Below are 8,173 nucleotides of genomic sequence, written 5' to 3'. Positions count from 1 at the left end.
CAATAGAAAATCTATATACAGTGTGTGCAAATAAAGTGAGATTAGGTAGGTAAGGCAATAAATAGGCCATAGCAGCGAAAAAATTACAATTTAGCAATTAACCACGAGTGATAGATGTGCAGAAGATGAATGTGCAAGTAGAGATACTGGGGTGCAAAGGGGAAGAAAAAAAACTATATGGGGATGAGGTAGTTGGGAAGGCTATATACGGATGGGCTATGTACAGGTCCAATGATCTTTAAGCTGCTCTGACAACTGATGCTTAAAGATAGTGAAGGAGGTATGAGTCTCCATCTTCAGTGATTTTTGCAATTCGTTCCAGTCATTGGCAGCAGAGAACTGGAAGGAAAGGCGGACAAAGGAGAATTTGGCTTTGGGGGTGACCAGTGAAATATACCTGCTGGAGCACGTGCTATGGGTGGGTGCTGCTATGGTGACCAGTGAGCTGAGATAAGGCGGGGCTATACCTAGCAGTGACTTGTAAATGTCCTGGAGCCAGTGGGTTTGGCGACGAATTTGAAGGGAGGGCCAGCCAACGAGAGCATACAGGTTGCAGTGGTGGGTAGTATATGGGGCTTTGGTGACAAAACAGATGGCACTGTGATAGACTGCATCTAATTTGCTGAGTAGAGTGTTGAAGGCTATTTTGTAAATGACATCGCCGAAGTCAAGGATCGGTAGGATAGTCAGTTTTACGAGGGTATGTTTGGCAGCATGATTGAAGGATGCTTTTTTTGCGAAATAGGAAGCCGATTCTAGATTTAATTTTGGATTGGAGATGCTTAATGTGAGTCTGGAAGGAGAGTTTACAGTCTAACCAGACACCTAGGTATGTATAATTGTCCACATATTCTAAGTCAGAACCGTCCAGAGTAGTGATGCTAGACGGGCAGGCAGATGCGGGAAGCGATCGGTTGAAAAGCATGCATTTAGTTTTACTTGCATTTAAGAGTAGTTGGAGGCCACGGAAGGAGTGTTGTATGGCATTAAAGCCTTTTTTGAAGTTTGTTAACAGTGTCCAAAGAAGGGCCAGAAGTATACAGAATGGTGTCGTCTACGTAGAGGTGGATCAGAGAATCATCAGCAACAAGAGCGACATCATTGATGAATACAGAGAAAAGAGTCGGCCCGAGAGTTGAACCCAGTGTTATCTCCATAGAGACTGCCAGCGGTCCGGACAACAGGCCCTCCGATTTGAAACACTGAACTCTGTCTGAGAAGTAGTTGGTGAACCAGGCAAGGCAGTCATTTGAGAAACCAAGGCCATTGAGTCTGCCGATAAGAATGCGATGATTGACAGAGTCGATAGCCAGGTCAATAAATACGGCTGCAAAGTATTGTCTTTTATCGATGACAGTTATGATATCATTTAGGACCTTGAGCGTGGCTGAGGTGCACCCATGATCAGCTCGGAAACCAGATTGCATAGCGGAGAAGGTACGGTGGGATTCAAAATGGTCAGTGATCTGTTTGTTAACTTGGCTTTCGAAGACCTTAGAAAGGCAGCGCAGGATAGATATAGGTCTGTAACAGTTTGGGTCTAGAGTGTCTCCCTCTTTGAAGAGAGGGATGACCGCGGCAGCTTTCCAATCTTTAGGGATCTCAGACGATACGAATGAGAGGTTGAACAGGCTAGTAATAGGGGTTGCAACAATTGAGGCAGACAATTTTAGAAAGAGAGGGTCCAGATTATCTCACCCAGCTGATTTGTAGGGGTTCAGATTTTGCAGCTCTTTCAGAACATCAGTTATCTGGATTTGGGTGAAGGAGCAGTGGGGGAGGCATGGGCAAGTTGCTGTGGGGGGGTGCAGAGTTGTTGGCCGGGGTAGGGATAAACAGGTGGAAGCATGGTCCGCTGTAGAAAAATGCTTATTGAAATTCTCGATTAGCGTAGATTTATCGGTGGTGACAGTGTTTCCTAGCCTCAGTGCAGTGGGCAGCTAGCTGGGAGGAGGTGCTCTTATTCTCCATGGACTTTACAGTGTCCCAGAACTTTTTGGAGTTTCTGCTACTGGATGCAAATTTCTGTATGAAAATTCTAGCCTTTGCTTTCCTAACTGCCTGTGTATATTGGTTCCTAACTTCCCTGAAAAGTTGCATATCGCGGGGGCTATTCGATGCCAATGCAGTACGGCACAGGATGTTTTTGTGCTCGTCAAGGGCAGTCAGGTCTGGAGTGAACCAAGGGCTATATCTGTTCCTGGTTAAAAAAAAAATGGAATGGGGCATGCTTATTTAAGATGGTGAGGAAAGCACTTTTAAAGAATAACCAGGCATCCTCTACTGACGGAATGAGGTCAATATCCTTCCAGGATACCCGGGCCAGGTCGATTAGAAAGGCCTGCTCGCTGAAGTGTTTAAGGGAGCGTTTGACAGGGACCACGTACCCATTGTGGATGCAGGCAATGGGTGGTTGAAGGCAACAGAGGTGTATTTAGAGGACAGGTTGGTCAGGATGATATCTATGAGGGTGCCCATGTTTACGGATTTGGGGTTATACCTGGTAGGTTCCATGATAATTTGTGTGAGAATGAGGGCATCTAGCTTAGATTGTAGGACTGCCGGGGTGTTAAGCATATCCCAGTTTAGGTCACCTAACAGTACAAACTCAAAACAATTAATTCACATATGGTGTCCAGGGCACAGCTGGGGGCTGAGGGGGTCTGTATGTGGTATGTGTGATTATATAAAACAAACACAGTTGTTTTATGCGCTTAAACGATTTCTTTCAAATGATTTTGATAGTGTTTGTCAACTGCGTGAACAGAAATGGGAAGGTTCCCACCTGAGTTGGAGGGAATTATAGAACTCTTTTGCTATTATAACCAGTCCTCTGTTACAGATTACTTACAGTATCTTACTGATGTTGTAGCTTCACAACAATCAGACAAAAAGGGGATCAATAGACTCATTCAAATCATAACTAATATTGCAGAAAAGAGCACTCTGCCTGCTTTATAGCATGATCATGTTATACTGACTTGTCTACAACTGGCACAACAAGTGTTGGTTTCCAAAGGGACATTTTGCTGACAGCTTTTGGTTAGTTGAGGCTTCAATGGCTCTTTAAAATGAGAAATACTCTCTACAGTTTCTTGAAACTCTTTACCTGAAACAGAATGATGGATAATGGAATAATGGGCCTTTCAATAGACCACAGCTGTCACGTCCTGACCAGTATAGAGGATTATTTGTATTATTTGGTCAGGGCGTGGCAGAGGTATGTTTGTTTTGTATGGTGGGGGTTTTTGTGTATAGCTTAGAGGGGTGTGTTATTTATGTGCTCCGGGGTTTTGTGGTGTATGTTTTAGTATGAGTAGGTTCTAGATTAAGTTTTCTATGTGCAGGTTTGGTTGCTGGACTCTCAATTGGAGGCAGGTGTTTCTAGTTGCCTCTGATTGGGAGTCCTATAAGTAGGTGTGTGTTTTGTTTGTCACTTGTGGGTAGTTGTATGTTAGCACTGCTTTTGTTTAGCCTGCGACACTGGTCCTGTCGTGAGTTTTGTTTATTTCCTCATGTTCTCATTTAAAATAAAAGATGATGAGCACGCAATCCGCTGCATATTGGTCCACTTTGTCCGACAGCGATTTCAACATATCTTCTGACGAAGAGGTTTGTGACAACAACAGTCAAAGCATTTGACAAACATAAAATCGATTTCAATCAAAGTCAGTGTAGTGCCAATTGCTTTGGACAGGACATGACAGATACTTAGAAGATTATGCCTTGAGGTGCCATAGTGTCACAGTGGATTAGATATGCATTTAAATTGGAATTAGATCAATAATTGTATTGACTCTGAATCAACATTGAAAGTTCCACCTAAGAAGGTAAACAACCTTCCTGTGAGATAAAAAGTATGCAGTAGAACAGGTAGGATCAACTTAATAGGGACCCCACTGCCCAAAGGCCATAATACTAGGACTGTTTATTAGTTTTACCCAGCTCCAGGCACTGTATATTTGCTGCCAAGTCATCAAAAAGTAACTCTGAGCTCACAGAAAGTGGGTCATATGTGTGACATAATTAGACCAGGGACAGTAAAATACCCATGAAATAATATAATGGTCAAATAAATAAGCTAATGTATTTTTTTTAAATTAAACATACAGTAGTGTTGTTGGGGAACTTCTCTTTACTAGCCTATATAGCCAATAAAACAGTAACATATGTTGCTGAAATGTGTGCTCCACACTTGATAGTTAATTATGATTCATTTCTCCCACTCTATTCAACATGTTTTAATATTACACTTACTTTTACATAAAAGTTCCTGTATCAACCTACCACAATCTAACCTGTAGTTACAATTAACATTAAGCTGTCACCCATAAATCCTCAGTTTGTTTGAGTTAATCTATTTACCAAGAGCTTGTGTAATAATGGTTCTATACAAAAACCAAGTATAGTTATGATGATAGATGAGCCAAATACACAACCCGGAGCTGCTAAAATCATCAAACATCGTTGAAGCCTTTGGGTAAGGTGGAGCCGCACACAGCCTCTAACAAGACCTAGGTGGGGATGCGTGGGGAAGGATGGATAGGCTATTCAGTGAAGGCTTTGTTAGGAAAGAAACCACCTGGGGTGTAGACACAAGGGCATATGCCATAGCCTAGGCAGTGTGAAAGACATTGAAAGGTTGGGCCAGTTATCAGTCATAAATCAGTCAATAGCATTTTGGAAGAGCGCCCGGTAGTGAGGTTTGAGCTCTGTCTGAATTCCTGATTGACCACTATGAATATTCCATTGTGAAATGTAAAGATGGGTCAGATACAAAAAGTACTAACCTACAAACCTGCAACAGATTCTTCCCTTTAGCAGATGAATGTAGACAAGATCATATACAGATATGATCATTTCACACATAGGTCGGCTCTGTCAGCAATGGATCATCAAGTTAGATGATTGACTTAATAAGAAAAGGCCATTTTTCAACAAATGTTGATCACCTGATGGTACAATATGTCATGTGTTACATTCATGGCAGGAAAACCACTAAAACCAAGCAGGATTTGGCTTGACCGAACTGCCAAAACACCAACATAAAGTGTCTTAATAGGGCGTTGGGCCACCATGAGGCGCTATATAAGCTTCAATGTGCCTCAGCATAAATTCTACAAGTGTCTGGAACTCTATTGGAGGGATGCAACACCATTCTTCCATGACAAATTCCATAATTTGTGGTTTTGTTGATGGCGGTGGAAAACACTGTCTCAGGCTCCACTCCAGAATATCCCATAGGTGCTCAATTGGGTTGAGATCTGGTGACTGAAACACACACACAGACACATACACACAACCCTAAACATGATGGAATGTTAATTGCTTAATTAACTCAGGAACCACATCTGTGTGGAAGCACCTGCTTTTCAATTTGTATCCCTCATTTACTCAAGCAATTTCTTTATTTTGGCAGTTACATGTACATCGGTGGTAAAATAAATTATCAAAGTAAAATGAAATGTAGAAAGGCATGCAGGTATAGCAAACTTGTTTAATGGGTTTTTAGTCATATGTGCACTTTCTGGTCATTTAGCGTGATATTTTATATGTTGTAAAAAAAAAAAGCCATATATTTATGTTGAGACACGTAACATATTGACGTTTTTTAAATGTATACTTAAAGTGAGGTTTTGAAGGTGTCTAACCTTAACAATAACCATAAGCCTTAAAATGACACCCATCAATTGAACAGGGATGGTTTGACAAAAAAGTAAATATGTTACCTTTTCAAACATGAATTTGGAAAACATAGATATGCTATGAAACATTAAAAAAATGCTAATATGTTACTAAAGCTAAGTTAATTTTGCAACAGCATGGGCTGTATGTGCTATATACAAACTAGTTATTCCTGTTGAGTTTAAAAACACCCCAAAAATAATAGGTTGATACTATTGATAGACATAGTGGCCATATGAGAAAGCTGATGTGATTAACGTTATAATAGTTGTGAAATAATACGTATACTAGTTGTGCAAAAATGCACATCAGTGTGTTAAAATTATTTTTAAAATATTTTCAATTATGTTTTTTATTATTTTTTATCAGGATTCAGTTCCTGGATAAGCTTGGTGAGTCACACTAGCCTATGAATACTAACTATGAAAACAATTAGCCCGATCGCTCCTTCGAGCAACAGCAGAGAGACAAATGTTTGCATTTGGACAATGTGTGCTCAAGATACTGAGCCAATAGAGTGGATTAATGTTTTAATAATCTGCTATACATTGGCTGAGTTTATGATGGCTGTGGAGATACACCATTTTGTTCAATCAAACCTCACTACTTATTTATTAAGAATATATCTAATTATACATTAAAATATACACTGCTCAAAAAATAAAGGGAACACTAAAATAACACATCCTAGATCTGAATGAATGAAATAATCTTATTAAATACTTTTATCTTTACATAGTTGAATGTGTTGACAACAAAATCACACAAAAATAATCAATGGAAATCCAATTTATCAACCCATGGAGGTCTGGATTTGGAGTCACACTCAAAATGAAAGTGGAAAACCACACTACAGGCTGATCCAACTTTGATGTAATGTCCTTAAAACAAGTCAAAATGAGGCTCAGTAGTGTGTGTGGCCTCCACGTGCCTGTATGACCTCCCTACAACGCCTGGGCATGCTCCTGATGAGGTGGCGGATGGTCTCCTGAGGGATCTCCTCCCAGACCTGGACTAAAGCATCCGCCAACTCCTGGACAGTCTGTGGTGCAACGTGGCGTTGGTGGATGGAGCGAGACATGATGTCCCAGATGTGCTCAATTGGATTCAGGTCTGGGGAACGGGCGGGCCAGTCCATAGCATCAATGCCTTCCTCTTGCAGGAACTGCTGACACACTCCAGCCACATGAGGTCTAGCATTGTCTTGCATTAGGAGGAACCCAGGGCCAACCGCACCAGCATATGGTCTCACAAGGGGTCTGAGGATCTCATCTCTGTACCTAATGGCAGTCAGGCTACCTCTGGCGAGCACATGGAGGGCTGTGCGGGCCCCAAAGAAATGCCACCCCACACCATGACTGACCCACCACCAAACCGGTCATGCTGGAGGATGTTGCAGGCAGCAGAACATTCTCCACGGCGTCTCCAGACTGTCACGTCTGTCACATGTGCTCAGTGTGAACCTGCTTTCATCTGTGAAGAGCACAGGGCGCCAGTGGCGAATTTGCCAATCTTGGTGTTCTCTGGCAAATGCCAAACGTCCTGCATGGGGTTGGGCTGTAAGCACAACCCCCACCTGTGGACGTCGGGCCCTCATACCACCCTCATGGAGTCTGTTTCTGACCATTTGAGCAGACACATGCACATTTGTGGCCTGCTGGAGGTCATTTTGCAGGGCTCTGGCACTGCTCCTCCTGCTCCTCCTTGCATAAAGGCGGAGGTAGCGGTCCTGCTGCTGGGTTGTTGCCCTCCTACGGCCTCCTCCACGTCTCCTGATATACTGGCCTGTCTCCTGGTAGCGCCTCCATGCTCTGGACACTATGCTGACAGACACAGCAAACCTTCTTGCCACAGCTCGCATTGACGTGCCATCCTGGATGAGCTGCACTACCTGAGCCACTTGTGTGGGTTGTAGACTCCGTCTCATGCTACCACTAGAGTGAAAGCACCGCCAGCATTCAAAAGTGACCAAAACATCAGCCAGGAAGCATTGGAACTGAGAAGTGGTCTGTGGTTACCACCTGCAGAACCACTCCTTTATTGGGGGTGTCTTGCTAATTGTCTATAATTTCCACCTGTTGTCTATTCCATTTGCACAACAGCATGTGAAATTTATTGTCAATCAGTGTTGCTTCCTAAGTGGACAGTTTGATTTCACAGAAGTGTGATTGACTTGGAGTTACATTGTGTTGTTTAAGTGTTCCCTTTATTTTTTTGAGCAGTATACATTACATAAAGAAAAAAACATGTATTGTGTTGTGGACACCTGGAGGAGTATTTGCTGCTTTCGGGATAATGGGGATTCTAATACAATACCAAAAGCTCAAACCACTGGAGTGGAGATGCTGCCTGAATTAAATAGATACTGAATGAAGAAGGAATGCACCTCTCCCTGTAAAAAAGGAAATCACATAAGACTATTAAGTAACTTCTCTTGTGCAATATAGATGTATAGGTCTATAATAAAGGACATTATGAACCACCTGAG

This window comes from Salmo trutta, chromosome 12, assembly GCF_901001165.1.
Source record: "Salmo trutta chromosome 12, fSalTru1.1, whole genome shotgun sequence".
NCBI classification, from domain to species: domain Eukaryota; kingdom Metazoa; phylum Chordata; class Actinopteri; order Salmoniformes; family Salmonidae; genus Salmo; species Salmo trutta.
The sequence above is the reverse complement of the archived record's forward strand: the minus strand, read 5'-3'. Positions refer to the sequence as shown.